The sequence below is a fragment of the Eptesicus fuscus genome, chromosome 1 (genome assembly GCF_027574615.1).
Source record: "Eptesicus fuscus isolate TK198812 chromosome 1, DD_ASM_mEF_20220401, whole genome shotgun sequence".
Classification (NCBI taxonomy): Eukaryota; Metazoa; Chordata; class Mammalia; order Chiroptera; family Vespertilionidae; genus Eptesicus; species Eptesicus fuscus.
In genome coordinates, this window is record NC_072473.1 from 113373470 (window position 1) to 113400225 (window position 26756).

General features: G+C 47.4%; 1 protein-coding gene across 1 annotated transcript in view; it reads right to left on the minus strand.

The window, feature by feature from the left end:
• The window catches only part of BCORL1 (BCL6 corepressor like 1), a 66498-nt gene extending 47421 nt beyond the window's left edge, over positions 1-19077 (minus strand). Inside the window, exons 1-3 of the mRNA XM_054708669.1 lie at positions 19019-19077; positions 17652-17730; positions 7013-7132 (exon numbers count right to left, since the gene is read on the minus strand). The gene's annotated coding sequence lies outside the window, so the exon portion shown is untranslated. The remainder of the gene's footprint in view (positions 1-7012; positions 7133-17651; positions 17731-19018) is intronic.
• Positions 19078-26756: the final 7679 nt, after the last annotated feature.

The window sequence follows — 26756 nt, forward strand, 5'->3', positions numbered from 1 at the left end:
TATGTGTGTGTCAGCCCCGCCCCTTCTTGTCTCTCAGCTCATGAGCTCCCTCAGATGCAACTCAACCAGACCTGTATCTGTAGCCCTGACCTCTCTTCTTAGACCCAGACCAGAATTTCCAGCTGCCAACAACTTGCTGTTAATTGGATGTCGACGGAGCCCCTCAAACTCAATGTGTCTCAAACTGAACTCATTATCTGTTCCCATAAATCTGCTCCCCACCCCCCCACCCCATGCCCAGCGTGTTTCCTCTTTTAGTCAATAGCACCACTATCTCCTAGCCTGGAAATTTCAGCACCTTCCTCATCTCCAACTCCTTCTCTCTCTTATTGCCCACATCCAATCAGGAGCCAAGCCTAAATCATGCCATCTCCATCCTCTCCTACCCCTCTGGCCACTACCCGGATGCAGGTCCTCATCATCTTTCACCCAGAATATTACAATAGCCTCTAAACTGGTCCCTCTGTCTTCAATCTCTTGATTATACAATCAATTCATCTTCTAAGGCACCAGTTCGATCCCATCATCCCCTCCCTTCTCAAAAGCTTTCAATAGCTTTCCTCTGTCTTCAGAATCAAGCCTGTGTTTCTTAGCACAGCATTCAGAACCCTCCATGACTAGCCTCAAATCTCTGTCTTCTCGGCCACACCCTGCCATTCCCCTGCTGTCCTTGTCATCCTAACCCTTCCCTGAACAGGCCATGCAGTTTCAGGACTTTGCTGTTTCCTCACCCTGAAATGGTCTCTCCTGTACACCCTCTTCCTCCCTGTCACCCTCAAGACTAGCTTAAATGTCATCATGTCATCTCCCCAGCCCTAGCCCCTGGTCAGTTAACTCCTCCCTCTCCGGTTCCAAAGGATTTCATTCCTATCTCTACTGCAGCCCTGATTCTTATTCTCCTCCACAGTGTGGTTAGTTGGGGGAGTGGCATGTCTGTCTCCCCCACCAGGCAATCAGCTACTTAAGGTAAAGAAATACTGCCCGTCTTTTTTGTCTCTAGCATCTCTGCAATGTCTTACATATAGTAAGTAATTAGTAAATGCATGTTACATGGAACTGAATCCTGGATGAGAATTGAGGTGATAACCCTGAAAAATTACAAGCAGCAAAATCAACCCCAAAAAAAGTATCCACCATGCATCTTACTACAGAAAAAAACTGTTGTACTTCAATGAAAACCCTATGAATTGTCTATAGCACACACCCTTTCGGAGCTGCCAGATCCTATCCTGGTTCATTGTCTTTAAGCTATTTTGTACCTCTGCAAATTGCAAGTAACTGATGGATATGCAAACTCTGTCTTGTCCCATAGAGTTTGGATTGACTTCCCTCCCTACTGTGGAAAAACCAGTTTTGCCTCCATTTGCAACTTAATTCCTTTGCTCCGTAAAAATTTGTGCTTTCCGGACTTTTACATTCAACCATCTATAACATCTGTCTGATTCCCTTGTTGATTAATGAGTAAAATAAAATCTTTAACACGTGTTCATTTTTTTATCTGTACGAGGCTCATGATTTTGCCTTTTCTGAAAATTATCTTTAATATTACTAAGACAGTTATATGGGTTAACACATAATTTTAGAAAGATTTCAACAAGGAGTATGACAAATAGATTGACTGCTTCACATCAGTTCACCAGGATTCCATTCCCTGAACATCCTGGTCAATCAAGTTTTGACTGTTTCTTAGAATGTCCTGGAATATCCTAGTTTAAGAAACAACAGCTCAGCCTATTGGCTGATACACCAGGTACTTTTTCCCCCTTTTCTCACTATGAAGCATTGGAACACTCCAGTCATAGAAGGGGTCATTCTTGCCATAAGATAAATTTCAACACGAATTACGAGTTTTAGTGGCAACAGAAAAAAGTCATGTAGGGCCTGGGACAGAAATCAGAGGGAGAAATCCTGGCATTTGGAAACAGGACAACATAAAAAATATCATCACCTAGATAAAGGAGTTTTTAGACTCCTGTCCCCAAAAACAAAATAACAACCACAGAAAGAAAACCAAGTAAAAACCAAAATAATTACCACACAACACTCATTTTATGACTACCTAGAGATCAAAACTGATACTGGCCCTAGCCAGTTTGGCTCAGTGGTTGGAGAGACGGCCCATGGACTAAAGGGTCCTCAGTTTGATTCTGGTCTAGGGCACATACTTTGGTTGCAGGATCATTCCAGAGTCCCTGGGGTGCTTGTGGGAGGCAACCAACCAATGTGTCTCTCTCACATCAATGCTTCTCTCTCTCTCTGTCTCTTCCCCTCCCTTCCACTCTCTCCAAAAAATCATGGAGCCCAGCTGGTATAGCTCAGTGGTTGAGTGTCAACCTAGGAACCAGGAGGTCACCAGTTCGATTCCTGGTCAGGGCACATGCCCTGGTTGCAGGCTCGATACCCAGTGGGGGGGTATGCGAGGAGGCAGCCAATCCATGATGTTCCTCTCTCATCGATGTTTCTATCTCTCTATCCCTCTCCCTTCCTCTCTCTCTAAAAATCAATAAAAACATTTTTTTAATCATGGAAAAAATATCCTTGGGTAAGGATTAACAAAAAATAAATAAAAAGATACTGGACACCCCATTTTCACAAGCTCCCAAAGATGAAACGTCTGTTTAAATCTTGGTCTCCCACTCTTGAATTGTGCTTTTGTCAGAGCAACATCTCTTCCTATATGAAGCCCACTGTTGCTAATTAACAGTAGCCTTTGCAGGAGAGGGACATGGAGGGATAGAAAGCATAGGCAGGAAAGAATGGATCCTCCTGAGCTGGAGAATAAGCAAAGGGAACTTTTAAAGAGGCACTGATGGTGCCAATGCCCACACAGGATGGGAGGAGTCAAGATGGCTAACAGACATCAATGTTTCCCAAGTCAGGATCACTGAGGTGCTTGTTCAAAACATAAGAATTGTAGGTCCCAGCCCTGGAGTTTTTAATCCAGTAGGTCTAGGGTTTTGTTTTACTAGCATGTCCAATCAAATCACTAACCGCTCAATTGTACACTACTTCTTAAGAGAGGAGAGTAAAGGAAAAACCTTACAGATACACCATACTTGATAGGTTCCGCTGGTGTACACACTCGTATACCACTTGCTCTTTTGCTCATAGCACCTACACTCATGTGTGGTGTGTGTTCCAATCTCTCACTTGCTCTCTCTCTCTCTCTCTCTCTCTCTCTCTCTCTCTCTCTCTCTCTCTGATGGGAACCATCACATCAAAGGCAAAAGGCAAAATTCTTAAAAGGAACTTGGAAGAAACCTGGTAACACCATGTGACCCAGGAAGCACAGGCATAAGGATATGAAATACTTCAAAGGATTTTCCCAGATGTCACAACCATATAATTGTTAAGAAATGAACAGCTGCATGGCCCCAGAATCAAATGCTGGTCACAACTTAGAAGGCAGTGGGACCACAGTGACTTAGCCCCACTTTGTGGAGGAAAACTCAAAGGACACATTCAACTCATGGTGAGAATAAAGGAGAGCACTTGCTCCAGCAACCCAAAGGGTTAAGTGTGGTTGGGAAAAAAACACACAAATAAAACTTTTCTATTTAGAAGGCACATGTACACATAAGTAGAAGGTACGAACAAGATCCAAGAGAATGAATCCAACAAGCAGGCAGCAGCAAGTAGGCAGCCAGACATAACCACCAAACTATGAAACAGGAAAAACCAAAAAGAAAATGGAGTAATAGGAGAACAATAACTTTTAAATGGTGAAAATAGCAGTGAAGCTGGGAACGAGCAGGTAGAAGAGAAACCATAATAAAGTAAAAATCTTTCTGGGGGAAAAAAATCCAAAAGGAAGAAAAAAAAAAACAAAAAACTAGAAGACAAGGGCAAGTGTGAAAGGCATAAAAGAGAAGCCCATAGGATATAACAACCAAAAGGGGGAAAATGAAATAGGGGAACCTAAAATATTTCACCATCATGGGCCAAACTGAAACACTGTGGGGAAGCACTGAAGACAGACATTTTAGAAAAGTTTCGAGAGAATATGTTATCAAAAGGGAGAGAACATCAAATTAGAGCCCATTTCAGGGTTAAGGGGAGTTGGTCATAGGGGATGGACAGCACTAAAATATCAAAGAAGATTTTACAATTGGATAGACTTTTTTGGTTTTGTTTTGAAATGAAGATACCCAAACAAGCAGATTTCACAACTACAAGCAAAGCATGGTCGTCATGCATATGAGGAAGAGAAGGACACAAAATGAGGTAATAGAGCATCTACATCTGACAAATGCTTTTTACCAAGGTAGAAACTGTTTAAAAAGTTAACCTTGAGCCCTGCCCGGTGTGGCTCAGTTGGTTGGAGTATTGTCTGAAATACTAAAAGTTTGCAGGTTGGATCGTAGGGAAGGCAACCAATTGATGTTCTGTCTCACAGCGATGTCTCTCTTTCTCCCCCTCCCTCCCCTCCCTTCTTCCTTCCTTCTCCCTCTCTCTAAAATCAATTAGTATATCCTCAGGTGAGGATTATTTTTTAATTAAAAAGTTAACCTTGGCCGAAACCGGTTTGGCTCAGTGGATAGAGCGTCGGCCTGCGGACTCAAGGGTCCCGGGTTTGATTCCGGTCAAGGGCATGTACCTTGGTTGCGGGCACATCCCCAGTGGAAGGTGTGCAAGGGGCAGCTAATCGATGTTTCTGACTCTCTATCCCTCTCTCTTCCTCTCTGTAAAAAATCAATAAAATATATTTTAAAAAAATAAAATAAAAAGTTAACCTTGAAAATGACCAGAGTATTCGTCCAGCGGACAAATTCCCCAGAATCATGAACAACATAATGTGAAACCTGTCCATTTATTCATGTTGGATTCTACCATCAAGATAGTAAATTAGAGTCTGGCTTGTGTAGCTCAGTGGTTGAGCATCGACCTATGAACCAGGAGGTCATGGTTCGATTCCCCATCAGGGCACATACCCAGGTTGTGGGCTCAATCCCCAGTGTGGGGCATGCAGGAGGCAGCCGATCAATGATTCTCTCTCATCATTGATGTTTCTGTCATCTCTCTCTTCCTCTCCATTCTTCTCTGAAATCAATAAAAATATATATTTTTTGAAAAAGACAGTAAATTAGAAACTAAAGATTAAGGAGATCTCAGTTAAACTAAATATGAAAATAGTCCCCCAGGTTTCTTTGATTCACACTGCCTGGTGACCTGGAAGCAATTATGATTTTAAAAAATAAGAGCCGGAAAATATTCATCTTGAAGCCTGGCCCTGAATCTGTCCTCAAGAGGACAGGCGTGGCCAGTCGACAATTTAAGGAGGGTTGGGTCAGTGATGACTAATAAGTAAAGAAAACCAACTCTGGGACCTATTGCTGGGATAGAAATCCAGAGATCTGGGTGAAGCACCCATTAGACAGAGGCATTCATATTCAAACTTCACAGAAGCAAAGGAGAGTCCACCCATTACCTCAATTTGGGGAAAGCAGCATCTAAGACATCTCCAAGGAGATCCAAGAGACTATTGGCATTGAGATCCTTGGGCTAAAGTGAAAAGGCTATGACTTCTACCCAATCACCACAGTGCCTTTAGAGAGAGGTCAAAACATGTCCAAATTATTGTTTTCAATAGGAAAGTGTACACATACCCAAACAAGGATAACTTTACCTGGCTTTAGATATGGAAGCTCTGCCCGGCCCATGTGGCTCAGTGGTTGAGCATAGACCCAGGAACCAAGAGGTTGCCTGTCTGATTCCAAGTCAGGGCACATGCCCAGGTTTTGGGCCCAGTGAGGGGGGCGGGGCAGCCAATCAATGATGTTTTTCTCTCATTGATGTTTTTATCTATCCCTCTCCCTTCCTATCTCTAAAAATAAATTTTAAAACATTTTTTAAAAAGATATGGGACCTCTACCGCAGATTTTACCTTTCTTGTCACTCTGCCTTCTTGCATGTGTATTCAATAGGAAACTAACATTGCTGTTTTCCCTACTTAATTATAAACCTCATCCCCTAATGAAGACATTCTCCAATGTAAACTGTTCTAATTTACTAATTTCCCATATGAGGGTATTATTCTAATATTCTCCTCAGCATTCCCCACAGTAACTATATCCCCTCATATTTTCCTACCATACTTTCCTACACAATCACTTTACTTTGCTTTCCTCTACTACCCCACACCACTACACACAAATACACACAACACACACACACACACACACACACACACACACACACACACACACTCAACTGTAAATAATCTGCTGCACAATTTAAAGGAGGAAGGGGCCCTTTGCACTGTTCATCCCAACCTTCTGCCTGACAATCTGTTTTAGCACTTTCTAGTTCCCCTGTTTTTGTTTGTTTGTTTGTTTGTTTGTTTGTTTTTGCTATCTACTGGCTCTATCCCAAGGGATCGGTCTTATAAGGGACATTGCATCCTGTTCCCAGATATATTAATTCCTGTAATTTAACGAGAAGGCTAAGTAGTTGCCCGTACAGAGCTATAGCATGGGAACCTTCATAGACCACATGGGTACCTCCATCTTAAAAAATTTTGCCTATTACCTGGCCGGGTTACTCAATGGTTGGAGCATTATCCCACCACACCAGGGTTGAGGGTTCAATCCCAGGTTGGGGCACATGTGTGAATGCATGACAAGTGGAACAACAAATCTATTTGTGTGTGCTCTCTCACTCTCTCAAATCAATAAATAAAAAATAAAATTTGTAAAAATAAAAATAGCCCAGCCATCATGGCTCAATGGTTGAGCATGAATCTATGAGCCAGGAGGTCAAGGTTTGATTCCCAGTCAGGGCACATGCTGATTTCGGACTAGATCCCCAGTCTGGGGCATGCCAGGGGCAGCCAATCAATGATTCTCTCCCATCACTGATGTTTCTTCCTATCTCTCTCTCCCTCTCCCTTCTCTGAAATCAATAAAAATATATGTAAAAAATCAAAATTAATCTTAAAAAACCTTGTCTATAAACATTTATGAGACTGGATACAAAGGAATGTTGACTATCTGTTCAACACATGAGAACTTACTCATTCAAATGAATGTAGTTACTTCCAATAGTCACCTTGGGAGGCCAGACATTCATCTCAATGGAGTGGCCAGTGCTTGCAATCTCCCTGGAGCTCTTCTTCTTCTTTTTTTTTTTTTTTCTTTTTTTTTAATATATTTTATTGATTTTTTACAGAGAGGAAGAGAGAGGGATAGAGAGTTAGAAACATCGATGAGAGAGAAACATCGATCAGCTGCCTCTTGCACACCCCCTACTGGGGATGTGCCCGCAACCAAGGTACATGCCCTTGACCGGAATCGAACCTGGGACCCTTGAGTCCGCAGGCCTATGCTCTATCCACTGAGCCAAACCGGTTTCGGCTGGAGCTCTTCTTTGATCAGCATTACCATCCAAACCTTTTTCAGGATGTGAGGGCGATCTGGCTGCGACATCTGTCACCCCATTGATCGCCAGGGTTGATTCCGCTGATCTGGCTGGCTAGGCGGGTGTCCCCCTCCTCCCTCACCGATCCATGTGCGTCCCTCCCGAAGAGGACGACCTTCCCCCCAGAGGAGAGGACCCGTCTTCGGTCAAGGGTATACGAGTAGCTGCGCTCCCCTGCTAGAACCTCCAAACAAGCTCTCAAATCTTTTTCAACCCAAACCACACCTTTTTCAATCTCCTCGCTAGGGTAGAATCCCCATCCATTCAATTTAATGTTTAAAATTGCCAAAATCCATTTGGAATCTTCTATTCACACAGCAACAATACCCATGAAGAGTGATATATTCCAGTTCCCACAGCCTAAACTGTGGGGGGGGGGGCGGGATTTGGAGGGCATCTTCAGCCCCCACTTCTCAGCCACCCTTCACATACCTCACTATGTCCATTTACTATGTTATATGCAAAATGGCAATAAACTAGTACCTACCTAAAACTGACAATAATGAAAGCAATTGAAAGGACCAAAGGTAATCTACTCCAGCCCTAGCTGCTTTAGCTCAGTGGATAGAGCGTTGGCCTGCAGACTGAAGGGTTGCAGGTTCGATTCCGGTCAAGGGCACATGCCCAGGTTGTGGGCTCATCCCCAGTCGGGGGCATGCAGGAGGCAGCCAATTAATAATTCTATCTCATCATTGATGTTTCTCTTTCTCTCTCCCTCTCCCTTTCTCTCTGAAATCAATAAAAATATTTTAAATGTATTTTTTTAAAAGGCAATCTACTCCAACAATGAAATAGGCAAAAACTAAAGTTTTAATGTCTTTTATTTAATTATTTATTGGTTAATCCTCACCTGAGGATATTTTTCCATTGATTTTCAGAGAGAGTGAAAGGAAGGAGGAGAGACGGAGAGAAACTTCAATGTGAGAGAGACACATCAATTGGTTGCCTCCCACGAGTACCCTGACTGGGCCAGGGATTGAGCTTGCAACAGAGGTACATGCCCTTGATCAGAATCAAACCCCAGACCCTTCAGTCAGAGGGCTGACACTCTATCCACTGAGCCAAACCGGCTAGAGCTTAATCTCTCATTTATATTTTCATGCTACCAAGTCAGTTTAGCTCTTCTACCCACTGACATGATACTTTTTTTCCTATTATTCAAATAGTACTCACTCCCATTTCCTGCTGCAAGGAAATTGTTTTACTCCATTTAAGGAAAACACCTCATCAAATCTTTATACTACACCTAGGATCTAACTACAAGATTTTGTATAACTTTTAGATGTCTCAGATATCAAGAAAACCTAAGCAATCACTACAAAATTAATCAGTCCTTTTCAAAAATACAAAGCCACCTCAAAATGTCACCCTAAGTAACTAGTCCTCTTTTGAGCACTTCTCATTTCTACTAAATCAAAAATAAGAGTTGGATACCCTCAGTCTTGGGCTTCAGTAGGACCATGTGAATATTCTGTGTGTCTTTCACACTCCAAAGTTGAGTCATTATAATTTGAGACTTGAGTCCCTTTTGTGATGCTTCTGTATCTTCCCCGCCCTGGACTATGACAGTGGCCCTCAGCTCTCTCCATTTCAACATACTGTACTCATGATATGGAATTTTCTATCAAAAGAGGATTCCTCCTCACCAAACTCTGGCCTTTTTAAAGTTTCCTGGACCTCTTACACAAATATTTGGAGAGGTCATTATCAGGCTACTTTTTCTGTTCTCTCACCCCAGACTATGGGCTCAACTCATTTTTTATATATTACTCATTCAAAGGTATGCACATGTGCGCACGCACGCGTGCGCACGCACACACACACACATACATACTATTAACTCACATAATTTCAAACTGCCAATATTGGCTCAACCTGCTACCAGTCTATAGGTTCCTTAAGGCAAGAAAGAACATTTTATACTTTTTTAAAATCCTCACCCGAGGACAAACTTATTGATTTTTAGAGAGGGGGGGGGGGAGAGAGAGAGAGAGGGAGAGAGAGAGAGAACATTGACTGGCTGCTTTCCATACATTCCCGACCTGGGATCAAACGCACAACCTACATATGTACCCTGACTGGGAATAGAACCCACAACCTTTCAGGATATGAGACGATGCTCTAACCATTTAGCAACACCATCCAGGGCACAATATTTTATATTTATTTTAATCACCCTCCCCATAATGTCTAGCAACATACAAGGCACACAATAGGTACTCAATAAATACTTGCTAAACCACTGAAAAAACAGAAATCCTCTCTACGTCATATGGCAACCAAGAAGCCTATATAAAAAGCATTGGGGTGCCCCAGCTGGGTTGGCTCAGTGGATAGAGCATCAGCCTGGGGACCAAAGGGTCCCGGGTTCGATTCCGGTCAAGGGCACGTACCTTGGTTGCAGGTTCATCCCTGGGCCGGGCCCTGGTCAGGTAACATGCAGGAGGCAACCAATCGATGTGTTTCTCTCACATCGATGTTTCTCTCTGTCTTTCCCTCTCTCTTCCACTCTTCCCAAAAATCAATGGAAAAAATATTCTCGGGTGAGGATTAAAAAAAAAAAATTATACGCAAATTTTCAACTCTGCAGGGTCGGGCAACCCTAACCCCTGCGTTGTCCAAGGGTCAATTGTAATTTGTTAACGCATCTGTTTTAAACTGAGCTGCTATCACTTTCCCTTTATACTGGCAGAACTGATTGTTGGCATCAAAGTCCACTCTGGCAGCAGAGAGGGATGCTATTTTACAGCCCACCACCTGCTTAGAAGTTTGGTTTGGTGATACCTGAGCTATTTGAGATGTTATTCTCTCCCATCAAATTGCTGATGAATATCCTTTTCATAGAGCCATACCAAGCCCAGGCTCTATATACCAGCTTTTGTAGAACTTCCAGATGTCAAAGACAGCTGGAAAGCCCAACCAGTCATAATGAAACACAGCAGTCCTTTTCAGAAAGCAATGGTTTTTTAAAATGTCACCCCAGTAGACTAGTCTTGGGTCATGTTTTTAGCATGGCCCAAAATGTCCCGTGAAGTTTCAACTGGATATACACTCTTCAGTTCCTGCCCTGAAATGTCGAACAGTGTTATAGCACAGCTGTTTAAGAAGCTGCCACTTCCACCTCAAAGATGGATGCAATAATGCAGTGATGAGCCAAGCTATTTCTTCCTACCACCTTGTAAATGCTAAATATGTACTAATACAGCAGGAATGTGGAGAAAGAGCAAGGAGAATCAAGATATAAAGGGAGTGTGCTCGGGCGTTATTGACAGCTTTCGTGCTGCCACCAAGTTTACCACAGTGTACTATAAAAGGTATTGTCATAGGACACAATTGAATACGAAAAACTAGATTATAACATAATAATAGATGCCATTTATTGGGCACCTGCTATGGACCTGGTACTATATATACGTATCATCTCATATAATCCTCATAGCCCTACGAGATTGGGATTATCATCTCCATTTTATAGATAAGCAAATCAAGGCTCAAGAAAGTTAAGTGACTTGCTTCCTGCCACCCAGCTAGGAAGTAGAAGAGAAAGGACTCTAACTTGAGGCTGTATGTCTCCAAAGCCCCAGGTAATTCTGACGCATGCTGAAGTTTAAGAACCACCATAAAATTCTAACGTGCGTATGGTACGACCAAATTAAACCAAGTAAAACCTCATCACTATAAAATACCTCTTGGATCCAGGTAAAGAGTGAATTGACTCCTCTCAGGGATTAGGGTAACGTACAGTGCATTTCTCTAAAGAACTTGGAAAAATAAAAAAACTGCTTGTTCTCCTATCCCTGGACACCAGCATTATAACAAAACTTAACTGTACCCTTAAATGGCACTAACACTAAGATTTCTAGGCATACCTTAGCAATGAGGTAACCAAATTTTGTTTCTTAGCAGACAGTAGATAAAGAAGTCTGCAACACAAAGCTTTGCCTGCCCCATCAGTACTCTCAATTCTTCATCAGTACTCTCAATTCTTCACAGACAGTTAGCTTAATTAAGGTCTTCTTAAAATCCAAATGAAGATGTGTACTGCCTCACAAATAAATCTGAAAATTACCACGTTTTACAAATAATAAATCATCTCTTTTCAATTTCATCACCATTCATTGATCAGGGAAAATATGACCTTGAAATGAAGCCTGCTGCCACCTTTTAAACAATTATTTATTTTTAAATGTTTTATGGGGAAAGGGTGGTTTCTGCTTAAAAAACAAACAGGGAAACAGAACAGCACATATGAATTTATGAATTATGGGAATAGAAACAGTTAAATCTTATTCTTGACCAGAATTCAACTTCAGTTCACATAAGAAAGTTTTCATCATAAAAAAACTGCTTTTAAGTTATGAACAGTAAGAAAGGGTAGATTTGGAAAGAGAACAGTTTCTACATTATTTTAAGGATGAGCATTCAAAAACTGGCATTAACAAAGCCTAGTTTGCATGTCAGACTATGTAAAACACTATACCAGCATCCTAGTGGCAGAAAGGTAGATTACCTCTTATTACCTCCCTCTTTGGCCTTAAAGCCAAACGTTCTGGCAAGCATAAAGTCATACCTAACTAGAACTCGAGCAAAGTGAAATTTCCTTTCTTTTTAAAAACTCAAAGGTCTAGAGCCTTCCTTACTCCCTGCGTAATCATTCGGTGGCTTCTCCCATCTATTTTATCCTATCAATAATGTCCACTTTCCCCAGCTTTCTCTGTTCCACTCTAGGGTTCACTTTCCCACCCAACTCAACCATGAACTCCTCCTCTCTCAATTTCATATGCTGTTGATGTTGGAAAACAACTCCCTATCCCCTGTGACCCTTCTATTCCATCTCAAACTTAACTCAGCCTAGAATCAATGAACCACTCCAGATGTTCAACTCCTGATTAGCACCTCTCCTCCATGCCCCACCCTACCCTCCAATTCTGGCCCAAGCCTCTCAGTTCACTGTTCTTTATCCTATTTCACTCTGGAATTTCCATCATTCACCTCCTTATATCTAGAATTCCTCCCACTTGCAGACTGGGAAAACTGGTGTATTCCCACTTTCTCCTTCTTTCAAGGCCATTCTACTTAGGACCATGAATTCCTCCCCCCATTCAGTATCCTTATTTAGTATAGATTTTCTAATTAATGCTAAAACTTGTAAGCCATGGATCTCAGCTAACCTCTGCTTCCTGGGCTCTCCCTCCCAAAGTAGCGGCTACCAAAGGCAAGTTTTTACCTTCTCCGACACCAGCTCCAGATAACACCTGAGTACACGTCTTCTTTCTTTCACATTCTGCATTTTTAGCCATACACTATCTGTAGATTCTCTATTTCCTTATGGGTAAATATTTTTATATTTCTTCCTACTAGTACATGTCGGTTTCTCCTCAACCCTATTTTTACCCAAGATCACTCTTCTCCCTTGCCTCAACCTTAGTGATTCTAGCATGGAAGTGTAAATAGCCTTAAAGTTTCTTCCAACTTTACTTTGGAAAACATTATCCTGGAGATTTCAAGGTTTCACTTTTCCCTTAGTTGGCCCTAACATGGGACCAGTGATGATCACCTTTCTTCCCCCTTCACTGCCCAACCAACCCTCTTCCAGACGCTGTTTTTACCTCCCTTCTTTATAGTGTTCAAGTCCTTTTCACCCACAATTCTGTTCCCCTGAAAGAAGTACCTCTCTAAAATCCATTATCCAGATTTGTCGTATGAGATTCTCTGCCACCTTTACGAATTTTTTTTCCTATGTAGTGAACTGCAGCATGATTAAAGCAAAGAGGTCCTGGGAGGAACCTCCTTTGCTTCCCAAGAAAGTCTATGACACTGAGGAAAAAAAAGGCATCCTCCCTCCACTCACCTGGTAAATCACAACATCAGATCTAGGAGTACCCTTGGTACCGCCACCATTTCTTCTGGAACTCCCCTCCACTCTGCCCAATCCAGACTCCAAAAGAAGAGTCTCCCACGGACTTAGCTTTCCTCTGCCCTATCCCAACAATTTGCTATGTTTTCTTTGTTGACCTATTCTAAAGAACTAGTCCTCCTTTAACCCAAGCATCTGAGTCCCCTCCTCTTCCTCTATCAGTGACTTCTCAGAGCCAAAATGGAAAGAAACATACCTACCTTTTCTGCAAAGCTGGTAACAGGGTCAGCCCTCTTAAAAGTTCATTTGAGTTGTGCCTCATAGCCTGTGCCTCCCACCCCCAACATCTACCCCAAGGGAAGCTGCCTCAGGTGTCACATCAAAAGATGCGTCTGCCTATCAATATCCACATGGCTTAGTCAAGAGAGCTATGTCCCTCCTAAACTCTATCAACCTTCAGATTCTCTGAATGAGTCACCAAGCTCCCTGCTCCTCCTAGCTCCCCCAGTCTTTCCTACTAACTTTGCTTCTTAATCAAAATTTTACAGGTTCCTCCCCCCATCTGTTACTCTTATTGGAGCCTCTGAGTGATTCTCGAGATTGGGTTACCCCATTTACTCCCCAGTGGAATCTTCCAAATTTCTTTCCTATATACTGTCCTCTTTGGTACCACATGGTGAAATCACCATCCAATTTGAGTACTCTGGTACTAAACTAAACTCTGCTCCATTGTGCTGCCTACCATCTCCCCCCAAAATAAACCTCCCCCTATCCTAACATTCAAGGATAGGACAGGCAAACAGAGAACTAGATGACCTTTAAAGTCCCTTCAACCTTGGAATTTTATTATCAACCTAATCCCCTCCCAACCCCAAATGAATACATTCCCCTTCATTTCCCCCCAAAAAAACATTCCAACAATGTGACTTTGAGAAAGTCTTCTAAGCCCAATGAACCATGGGGCTTCCAGGGTAACGCTAACCTACAACTGCATCCCCAGAAGTCTCAGCAAAGAATTTTGCAATAGTATACCACCTCTGTGCCACAGGGATGACCTCCAAACTGTCTTGAGAGTATTCAGCTGTCGCACAAGTTCCGGGACCCCCTTCCCTTACTCGCCTAAAGGGGTCCTAAACCCTGAGCTAGATGCATCCGAGCCAAAAGACGCCCTTCCTTACCTACCGACTACTCTGGCAGACACCAAGAATGAATAAGTATCACCACATCGACAGCTCCTACACTCAACGTTTAAAATTTCAAAACAATAAAACAAAAAACATAGTGCTTCCACTGGGGGAGGGGAGAAGTGTGGGTGGAATAGAAGGGCACCCCCACTGGCCTGTGCTATTGGCCTCACAGGTTTGCAGTGTGCTTCCCTCCCGCCTTTCCCCTCAACCACATCTTTCCCTACAGCAATCTCCCGCACCTCCATAACTCGAAATCCCCAGCCAAGGTACGGCCAGCTCCTCCCAGCCTTGCCCCGGACGTCCCTCTGGCCCAGCCTTCCTCTCGGCGGGACCCTGGCGAGGAAGGCCCCCTCCACCGTCCAGTTCACCTCTCGATCCCTTCCCGGGCTAATGGGCACCCCTGCAGGGCTCTGTCCCGAAGAAGAACCTCGAGGAGTCAAGCCCACGAGGCCCGTCGCGGGACCAACCCCCCCTTCCTTCTCCCAGCACCTCGTTCTCCACGCACCGGCCCCCGGGGCTCTTCATCGTCTTCGTCCCGGTTCGTACCGCCCCCCGTCGGGGCTCCACCCCTCTGCCTGCTCCCGCCCCCGGGACTGCCCCCTCCCCACCGTGCACCGCCTGCGCCCTCTGCCCCGGCACGGGACTCCCTTTGGCCTCCGTTCCCCGCCCAGGAGCAGCGGCGGCAGCGGCGGCGACGGCGGCAGCGGCTGCGGCGGCCCCAGCAGGAGGAGCAGCAGTGGCGGCGGCGGCAGCACCGCCCCGGCCCCGCCCCGCCGCCCGCCGGAGCCCCACGCCCCGCCCGCCCCGCCGCCGGACTGCTCCCCCCCGAAGCCCACCGCTAAGCCGCCCCCCCACACCCCAGCCGCGATCCGTTCGAATCCATCTCTGCTGGGCCTGCTGTCCATTCCTCACGCCCCTAAGGACCAGGGTGGGGGAACCCTGGGGTTCGCGGCCATCCCTCGCCTTCCTTTTCCAAGGGCTGGGGGATTGCCCCTGATCCCGAAACCCGGCCCCGTAACTGGAGCCTCCCTCCTTCCAGCCCTCGGCTCTGCTCTCAAACCACTTGCCTCCAGGCCTGGCGCGAAGCGGGTGGAGAGCTTCCACGCCGGATTTCCCCCCTGGCTTGCTGGGGCTAATGGGAATTGCCCCCATCTCATCCCCCCTTCAATTTAAGACCCCTCCCCGCCGTGCCCGGCCTGGCGGCCCCCGCCCGTAGAGCGAGGGCAGCGGAGCCAGGGCGCTCCGAAGTCATCCCCCGCCTTTTTTTCCAGGGACTCGGATAATTGCCCCTGCCCCCATCACAGCACTCCCACTCCCGAACCCAGGCCCCGCCGCCACCTAAGGGTACCCCTTACCCTACGATTCCTGCACCCTAACACCGGGGAGAACGCAGCCCTGAAGAGCACCCGTCGCACCTCCCCTCTGAGGTTGGAGGATATTTTCTCCCGGTCTCTTAAAGACTTCATCACGGACAGTAACCCCCCAAAACACACACACACACACACACAAAACACACACACACACACACACACAACCTTTCTCGCCCTGCCCTGCTAGCCATCCTCCCTTCCGATCCTCGAATTCCTGGATCTGGGGGTTGGGGCCAGGTAGTTAACAAAACGATAGCCTCCACCTCCTTTTCTGAAGAGTGGGGTAATACCAATGGTTTCCCCCCTAGGATCAACCAGACCCCCGTTTCCATGGAGACCCCCGCCCAGCCGGTAAGAAGACTCTTTCAAATCCTAGCGAACAAGTCTCACCTGGCTGAGGGAGAGGGGTGAGGTGGGGGTAGGGTAGGGCAGGAATGGGGTACGAAGTGGAGAGGAGCAGTCCCGAAGGGAGGGGCGAGACCAGAGCAAGCTCCAGGGAGCACTACGTCCGGGGACATGAAGAGGACGGCGCCCCCGGGGGGCAGCTGAGCGGCCGCGGGGCGAAGAAGGGACAGGGTTGAGAAAAGGCTTAAGATGGAAAGAAGCAGGGGGTGGGGGATACGAGAAAGCCGGGGAGCCAAAAGGGGTGGAGGGGTTGGGGGAGAGAGAAAAAAGACGCACCTGTTCTCCGGTCGGCTCCGCGGGGAGGCTCAGGCCGCCACCCGGGCTCTCTCTTACCCCTTCTGTACCGCCACCCGCCTCCTAACTGCCCGGATCTGATGCCCCCCTCCGCCCCTTATCGCCACCGACCTCCTTCTCGTCTCTCTCCGCGGCGGCGGCGGCGGTCGGACTCTAGGAACTGAGAGGAAGAAGGGAGGGCTCAGCAAAGCGGAGGAGAGACAGAGCCACACACTGGCAGCAACCGCGGCGAGCGAAAGAGTGAGGGGGAGAGCGGTGTGTGTGTGTCTTGTGTGTGCGAGCGAAGCCCGGTGGAGTGGGTGCCGGTCGCAGGGCTCGACGGGAAGTGGAGTCCGGTGGGGTCCGCGGGCGGCGCCAGCCCAGGCTCCACGGGACTACAACTCCCAGAATGCCGCCTGTCAGGGGGGGTGGAATCGGGAGGAGGAGGAGAAGGGAGGGAGTAAGCAAGAGAGGGAGGGACGAAAGCTGGGAGCAGGCAGCCGCGAAGGGGGCAGAGCCAAGAGCCCCGGTGACACTGGGAGGGGAGGGGAGGAGGAGGGGATCACTGCGAGGACCGAGCCGATTCCGGAGAGGGAGGCGGCGGTGGCTGAAACAAGCCGGGCAAAGAGCTAGACTCCCGGGAAAGGCGGAGGAGCTCTATCTGAGGGGCTGCATGAGCCCCACGCCCCCACCCTCGACGCCCCTCGAAGGGAGAGGTTGAGGAAAAGAAAAGATCAGTGCACCAAGGCCTAAGGGTTCTCTCTCTTTCTTCCAACGCTCTCCACCTAATGCCCGACCTGACTTTCTCAGGCCACTGGTGCCTGATCTAGTGTGCAAATCCAGAGACCCCAGATCTTCCCTGCTGGGCATCACAGAGCAGACGCATTGAGTCCTCTTCTCCCAAGGGCCTTAGGGAGGCTCCCCTTGCTGGCAGGGCGTGACTCCCCCTTCTTCCCGCCACTGCCCCCCCCCCCGCTTCGTCGTCACCCCCATCTCCCTCCCCAGAATCCCTTCCCTGAAACCTAGGCTCCTGTCTCCCTCCCCGCCAAGAAACGGAGTCCCTCTAGGAGCAACTACCCAGCCAGTTCCCTTATGATGGGCCCCTACCCACCAGTATCCCCTTTTTATCGTTGCCCCCCTCACCGAGGTAGTAGTGGGGGCGACCCGAGTTGGACTGGTGTCTACTTTCCCTCTGAGACTAGACGTCCTTGGCACACCGACCCTGTGTAGAGATAGAGAAGCACATTAATACTCCCGTTTCCCCCCACCCAAGTTCGAATTCCCATGAGAATAGCTCATAAGGAAAAGGGTTGGTAGTGGAAATAAGCTGGGGGTGGACCGCAATCCTCAAACCTCACCCAGGGCATGGAAACCCAGGGGTTCATCCCTTTCCTTAAAAGCCATCAAATCACTTGGTGAGGGGATAGTGGGTAGTAGATTATCTAAACCTTAATGTCCACGCGACTCGAAGCGACGCTACATGTAGGAATAAGATACGAACTAGGCTGCCTTGGCGGGAGGGAAAGTGCACTCCCCCCGCCCTCCTCCGCCGCCGTTCACCCCAAACACATACCCCTAAGAGGGTCAGATGGCCAAGGGAGGGAGGGGGGAGGCAGTGGGAATGCTAGAGAATCAGAGGGTTGGGTCGGGGAGGGTACGCGGCCCCCTGAGAGCAGAATCCAGATGCTAAGAAGTGGGTGGGAGGTTTGGCATAATTGCAGACGGTGTCTTTTTCTCGATTTTCCCTGAATTGCCGCTGAACACCGTCTAACACTCGCAGTTGCTTACCAGTCGGTCCCCTAGCCCCATTTGTGCGCATGAGGAGGCGGGAGCCCGAGAAGCCCAGGCACAAACTCCGCGGAAGCTGGCCTTCCCCGCCGCTGCGCTGCCGCGGGCCTCCCTCCCTCCGCTGGCGGCCCCGCGGATCTACCTTCGCCCCCGGCAGAGGCCAGACCCCGCTCACAACTCCACGCCCCTACTCCACCCCCGGCTCCCCCTCCCCTCGCCCTCTCCCCACGGTCCGGCCCAGCCCCTAGCGCCGCCCCGCCCTACGGCTCGGTCCCGAGCCCAGCAAGTGCCCCGAACTCGCCCCCCACCCCCACGCCCAGGCCGGTCCGGCCGGGCCTGGTTTCCCCCTCCCGCGGCGCCCCGCCCCCGAATCCACGTCCTACTTCGCCACCCAACTCGGCCCGGTCCGGATTCGGCCCGCGCCCAGGCCACCGGAGTCCCCCGTTCGGTCCGGTGTACGGTCACCCACCCCGCCCTTGCCTGGGTGCTGGCCTGGCCCGCTGCCTGCGACCGCCGATCTGGCCCAGGCGGGCGGTCCGGGTCCAGGTCCCGGTGCTGGCCTCGGTCCGGGCGGCGTTGCCGCGTCTCGCCACGAGGGCTCGGTCCACGCAAGATCCGAACCCGCGCAGGGTGGGGGCCGCGGAAAGCAAGTTTCTTTATCTTCCCTCCGCCCCCGCCGCAGGGCCGCACCGTCCCCCCACCCCCCACCGCACCCCCTTTACCTGGACAGAGCCCCCGACCGCTGTCGCAACTTTGCTCTTCTCCACGCCGCCGGGGAAGCGGGCGACGCGGGAGGAGGAGGGAGGTGGGGCGAGGGTGCTGGGATCAGGCCGCTGGGCTCAGGGAGGACACGTGGGGGAGGAGGGGAAGGAGGAGGAGGAGGAAGGGGGGGCGGGCCTGCAGTTCTCGGGGCTCCCCCAGCCAGCCCGGGGGAAGCCGGAACCTCGCCGGGCAGCCGCAGACCCCGCACTGGCCACGGGGGAAGAACAGAGCCACCTTCCCCTGCCAGCCCCCGGCTCCAGGAAGGGGGGGGGGGGAGCCGAGCAACGCCGCTCGGGGTCGGAGATCGAGCGTTTTTGCTCGTGCTTTCTGTGCGATTCTCTCTCCCTTTAGATTCAGTGGGGGGGGGGGGGGGGGGGGCGTAGGGTCTTGCAAGCGTGGGGGGGCGCCCTCGCCGGACGCCCCGCCCCTCTCCCGGCCCCCCACTTCCCTAACCCCGGCGACCTCGGTGCACGGCTCCAGCGCTTGGGCACCGAGGCAGCTCGCGGGAGCAGCCCCAGCCCCAGCGCCGAAGTGGGACAGGTGCTGGGGAAGGGAAAATGCCGGGGCTTGCTGCCTCGCCTCGCGTCTCCCGGGGGGCCCACCCTTCGTGGCAATCTCCGGGGCTGCAAACCCCCTGGGTCGCCCTCCAAAGGCAGCCCCCGGCCTGGGCGTGGAGGCATCTCGGGAGCGGGGGCGGGAGTGAGAGGCCCCAGGGAGGAAGGAGGAGGAGGAGGAGGAAAGGTCTGTAAAGGGGGATGCCTGCAGGACTTGGGGTTGAAAACCTGGCTCCAAGAGGACTGGGCTTCTGCCCACTCTCCCCAGGCTCCTCAGTCATCAAACCCAGCCCCTTGACCCTTACCCTTTACCCTAACGACTCCCAGTCTGGCCAGAGGAATAAATCCTCGTACATGTTTACATCCCAGGCCATCCGCAGGACTGAAGGGCTGAGAAGCCTGTGGTCCACATTGGAACTCTGATAGCTCCGAGGAGAGCAGCTTGCTAAGGAGCTGAAGCTGCCGGCAAACTTCCTTTCACTCTTAGGGTGTTTCTTAGCAGCTCCAACCCTGAGCCAGGCTTGGGGACTTCAAAGGCAGCGCCTCAGCCTACAGGGTATTAGAGGAGGTGCCCCGCAGTTCCAGGAGGGTTCAGGGCTTTGTAAACGGAATGTGAAATGAATAGCAGGAATTTGAAAAAAAAAATCTTTATGTGCACATATATTGATATAATTTATTATATATTTATCTATACGAAGGAAGCCAGAAGGTCATTTGAACTAGAAGGAAGCCCTGCTGGATTAATGTCTTCCTCCTCCTCCTCCCTGCCCCCCTCCTTTGTCATAGGCCCAAAGGTTCCACCTCTAAGCTATGGGGTATCTTCTCTCCTTTGGAAGGACTTTAGAGATGGCAGTTGAGACTTGCCTGGTATGTCTCCCTCACCTGGTTTACTAGTAAAGGATGTGTGTGAGTTGTGCAGAGGATGGCAAGCCACTAAGGCTGCAGTGGCTTTGCTGCAGTCTGAGGCTGTTGTCTGAGGCCCACTTGCTGTCCTCACCAACCTCAAATCTTTTGCCAGCAATGGGGACATAATGCTTGTCATTTTATTTAGCTTGGAACATCTGTTTTACTTAACCACTCTCACCTTGCCACACACCCCTTAAAAAGTTTTTGGCCTTAAGAAGCACTAAAGAAAAGTGAAGTTTTGGAAATGATTTGTTTAAGATAATCAACATATGAACTCAAAAATGCATTATTGTGTGTGGGTAGGGGCTGGAAATCACCTCTATTGAGCCTGATAATGCAGACCCCACCAGTTCTGCTTTGATTTGGGTAGGTTGTCTCCACTGATTTTAATTAACCTGGTAATTACTAAATTTCTGCTTAAGGCCCTTAGGGCCTAAGGGCTACTTTGCTCCTTGTTTTGAGGCTGAAATGGATCCTGGAACCCTTTGTTCCCACTCGTCTGTCTTACCATTTGGCTGCATCATTTATCTGGTGAAATGAAGGTTGGGGCAAGATGGTTGTTTCCTGACTGAGGCTCTAGCTTCTCTGAGCCCTTTCCTGTTGGGGGCCACCCTTCCTGCCCTACAGGAGACGATGGGAAACCAAGGAGCAGGGTGGGGAAAGCTTGTAGAGAATGTAGATATTAATGATTATTTTACTTGAGGCTAGAACCACAGCGTAATCATTACCTGTGTACACCATCAGAGTGTTTACAAAGCCCTTTCACTTGTATTGTTTCATTTGTCTCTCACTACAACTCTCAATTTTGTAATTGAGGAAACTGAGTCAATGAATGTCTGTGAGTGGTTTGCTCAAGGTCACATGGCTAGTGATCTCTTGAGCTAGGACTCAACCACAGGAGTCCTCACTCCACATCCAGAGTTCTTTTCAATGGGCTATGGCACCTCCATTTACTGCCAAAACATTCCTTTGCAGGCAGTTTTTCCTAATTGTTTCTCCCATCAGTAATAGCTACTGGCCTTGGCCTGGACTCTTGGAGAGGTAGCTTGGTGTAATGGAAAGAGGATTGTTTGGGGAGTTCTAAGAACCAGATTCTAGTCCTATCTTATGGATAACTAGCAGTGGGACCTCAGCCAAGCCCTAATATTTGAGTAGCACCAGCCTGATGCTAGGTACTGTGTTTGGGTCTCCCCCCCCCACACACACACACACTCTAAAATATGGAAATCACTGTACCTGTCCTACCTTCCTCACAGGGACACCATTGAGCGATAAATGAGATAATGGATGGGAAATAATTTTGTACACTCTAAACTACTGGACTCATGAAGAATTTATTGTCATTAGTGTAGATTCCCTAGGTGCAGCACAAATACCTAAGGGTGACACCTGCCTGGGCCCTGCTCTCCCAAAGCTTACCAGGTAAAATGGCATTTGGAGGGTCCCAGTGTAATATAGGCCCCAAACCAACCTCTGATTAAATTTATTGGATAATTGCCTCAATTCTCTGTCTATCTGGTAAAACAGCCCAGCCCTATGACCAGGACAGCAACAATATTCCAGTGACTTAAATCTTTAGTGTCAAAATGTAGCAAATTTGAAGCTTCTAGCTGTCCCTTCATCTCCTGCACCCCAATCAGCTGAAGATGAAGTCAGGTTTGGATCTCAGGACTGCCAAAGGGTTCATTCTAAGTCACCCCAGTTGAAAGGGGATCAGGGGAGAGAGGGGTAGAGAAAGAGCCTTGCCAATTCAGGGAAGGGGTGAAGCTGGTACTAGGTCATCAAAGCTGACAATGAGTTAGAGACACTAAGTGTTCTCTAATGTTTCACTTTATGCCCTGAGAGAAGATGAAGGGAAGAATTTGTTGCCTCTACTCACTTTTTGTACATTTCAAATGCACAAACCCTAGGGCAGCAGGTGGCTGCTGGAGAGGCATTCCAGCAGCCCGCTACATGCTGTGGAAGGCCTGGTCTCTGCCCTCTCAGAGCCCCAGGTCTAGATGGGGAGACAGTATGTCTGGTTAAACTTAACTCTGTAAACAACCAACAACCTTTCTAGATTTTATAGCCAAGGGGAGGGGGGATTGAGTGGGCTAAAATCACCCCAGAGGCTCTCCAGGTTAACCCCACCTTTCCTAAAACTCCTAGACACTTGACAAGGTTCTGAATCAAGCAGATAGTATTAGAGGTAGAGAGGACTATAAGAAAAACTTTTCAAGCCCTCCTGAAAAACTGGCAGTGGCCCTAGCTGGTTTGACTCAGTGGATAGAGCATCGATCGGCCTGTGGACTAAAGGGTCCCAGGTTTTATTCCAGTCAAGGGCACATACCTAGGTTGCAGGCTTCTCCTCTGGGCGCGTGTAGGAAGCAACCAATGAGTTTCTCTCACATGATGTTTCTCTCTGTCTTTCTCTCTCTTCCACTCTCCCTAAAAATCAATTGAAAAATATCCTCGGGTGAGGATTAACAAACAAACAACAACAAAGCTGGTGTTGACTACTCAATGACAAAATCAAGTCCATAAGCTTTCACCTAGTTTTCAGGGCCCTCCCTGATCGGGTTGCAATCTCCTTTCCTCCCGTGTCCCTCACAAGTCCTCTGTTCTCACCCAACCAGCCCTCTGGCCAGCAGGGGCTTTCTTGACTGCTCCCTCAGCTTTTTCTATGTCCTTCTCAGCTTGTTGAAATCCCATTCAATCATTACTCCAGCCAGTTCTTTCATGCCATCTTCCCTGATCCCCACTTCCTCCCCACAGGGTACCCCCACAGTACTGAACTTGGTCCTTTATTTAGCACTTCTACACTCTGCCTATCTGTCTCTCCAACTAGGTTTTAACTTCCTTGTATTGAAGGGACCCAATCTTTCTCATCTGTCTCTCACAGCCTCCTTCCTCTCCCCCAGCGCCCCCCCCCCCCCCGACCCTGGCCCTCTGCACATGTTTGTTACATGAATGAATGCATGGATAATCTAATCCAACCCCCTTATTTTAATAGTGGGGAAACTGAGACTGACACCTGGCTTCCCTTTCTTGCCATTTAAAGACTCAGTTTAAGTCTTGGTCTCTTTTTGCCTTTTACCTCCCATTTAGTGGTTAAACACAGTCTCTGAATTTACACATGGTGGTTTGAATCCTGGCTCCACCACTTCCTAGAGATATCACCTTGGACACTTAACTTCTCTGCAAGCCTCAGTTTCCTCATTTATAAAATGGCGACTAATAAACACCTCCTGAAAATGTTACAAGGATCAAATGGATAATCATGGGGATGTAAAGCACAGCATAGGGAATATAGTCAACAATATTCTAATAACTATGAATGGTGCCAGGTGGGTGCGAGATTTATCAGGATGATCACTTAGGAAGTTATGTAATGTCTAATCCCTGGGGTGTACACCTGAAACTAATATAATCATGTATGTCAATTATTATTAAAAATAAAAATAACTTAAAAAGAAATAAAATTCAAAATAAAGGATCAAATGAGTTCTTATATGTTAAGCTCTTCAAACAGTGCCTGACACCCAGTAGATGCCCCATAGCAGATTGTTTTAACGTGAGGACTTTTTAAAGAGTTCAGAACTTGGGAGCTCCTGCTTAATTCAAGTCTGGAAATAAAAGTCACAGCCATAATATCAAGAAACAGAGAGATATTTTTGGCAAGGGGGTGCTCACCTGACTCCAGTCCCTGGAGCTGCTGTGTTCCTATGGCTGTGGTGATGATTGTGTGTAGGCTTAGAGATGTTGGCACAGGACTGAGGTGCCCTGCTGAACCCACGCATACCATTCTCGCTCCTATCCATGTGCCTACACTTTAGCTCTCCTCCACCTGGCCAAGTCCTTCAAGCCTCACCTCCACGGAGATTTCACTGAATGCTTTTGCCCCTGAATTCTTGGCCCTGTGGGTAAGTACTGCACAACTTAGCACTTAGTGCTTTCCTGTGCTCTGTGCCTTAACTCTACTTCCCCATCTGAGGGCAGCCTCATAGAAGGGGGCATCCACAACACTGCCTGGCTGCTTTTGAGCAGCCTGAACTGCATGAATACTTTGGGACTGATTGACACTAGGCATTCAGTGGGAACCTGGGGCTCCTCAAGTCCTGCCCAACTTGCTGTCTCCCAACCCTCCACTCCCCCGGCACACCACACGTCTCAAATCAACTAGCCTTTTCAATAGCCATCTTGTCTCTTAGAATCTGTATCTAGAGGCAAGGGTCATGTTTTACTGTGTCCTCCACGCAGCCCAACAGCACTTCCGACATGAACAGAATAGAGTAAGCACATAGTTTTGCTGCTATAGATAACTCAGTGAAGATACCATTCTTATTTCAGGCATGTGCGTTTATATGCATCCTTGTGTGTCTGTTCTTGCTCGTTAAACTGTAAGGGGCTCCAGAGGAAGAACTGTCCATTTCAGGAAGAAAGTTACAAGATGATTAAAAAACAAGGTGAAAACTAAGATGTAGATTTAAAAAAAAAAAAAAATCCAGGAAGCCAGTGTTCTGCCTTCAGTACACACACTCTCACACCAACATTTTTCAAACCTCAATATACATAAGAATAATTGGGGGAAGCTTGTTAAAAGTCAGATGCCAAGGCACACTCCCACCCAGGGTCTTATTGAATAGGTCTGGGGTGGTACCTCGTACTCTGAATAGACATTGGCAACGAGAGGGGACTCCACCTTGAAAGATACTGAGCACTTTTTCATCTTCAGCAGAGATCCCAAAACTGTTCACTACCAAGGGTTTTAATGTTTATTTCCCCTCATGGACCTCATTTATTTTTTAAAATTTTTTTATTGATTTCAGAGAGTAAGGGAGAGGAGGAAAGAGATAGAAACATCAATGATGAGAGAGAATCACTGATCGCCTGCACACCCCACAATGGGGATCAAGCCTGCAACCCGGGCACATACCCTGACTAGGAATCAAACCATTGACCTCCTGGTTCATAGATCGATGCTCAACCACTAAGCCACACCAACCGGGCATGAACCCCATTTAACACACAATTATATGTCACTTAGTATGTGCCAGACACTGTCCTAAGGATTTTACAAATAGTAATCCATTTAAACCTCATAACAACCCAATAAGGTAAATGTTAGTATGTTCCCATTTTACAGATAAAGACATTGAGGTACAGAGAGGTTCAGTGAATTATCCAAAGTTGCCCAGCTAGTAAGTGGTTTTTTTTTTAATTGAGGTCAAATTTCCATAACATAAAATTAACTATTTTGAATAATTCAGTGAAATTTAGTACATTCACAACATTGTGCAGTCACCACCCCTACTTAGTTCCAAAACATTTTCATTATCCCAAAATGAAACTCCATAACTGTTAAGCAGTTGCTTCGCTTTCCCCTGCCTCCCCCAGACTCTGGTAACCACCTATCTGCTTTCTGTTTCTATGGATTTACTTATTCCAAATACTTCATTTAATATAATATTGATATGATACAATACAATGTGATATGATATTATATGAGGCCTTTTGTTTCTGGCTTCTTTCACTTAGCATGATATTGTCAAAGTCCATCTGCATTGTAGCATGTATCAGTGCTTCATTCCTTTTTATGGCTGAATAATATTCCAGCTCTAGCTGGTTTGGCTCAGTGGATGAAGCATCGGCCTGTGAACTGAGGGGTCCTAGGTTCAATTACGGTCAAGGGCACATGCCTGGGTGTGGGCTCAATCCCCGTGGAGGGCGTGCAAGAGGCAGCCAATTGGTGATTCTCATCATTGATGTTTCTATCTCTCTCTACCTCTCCCTTTCTCTCTGAAATAAATTAAAATATATTTTAAAAAATAATAGTCCATCCTATAGATGTACCACATTTTGTTTATCCATTCCTGGCAGGGAAGTTTTCAAGTCGGTATCTGAATCCAAGCAGTCTGATTCTAGAATCCACGCTCTTAACTCTCTGTGTTCAAAATACTTACCTTCCTTAAAGAGGATATATTTACAAGTAATAATTTGCTATTTAAAAATATATCAAATATGGGCCCTGGCCAGGTAGTTGAATTGGTTAGAGTATCATCCTGATATGCCAAGGTTGCAGGTTTAATCCCCAGTCAGGGCACATACAAGAAGCAACCAATAAATAAATAAATGCATAAATAAGTGAAACAAGTCAATATCTCCCTCCCTTCCTTCCTCCTTCCCTCTAAAATCAATAAATAACATTTTAATTTATCTTTATTACTAGAGGCCCAGTGCACAGATTCGTGCATCAGTG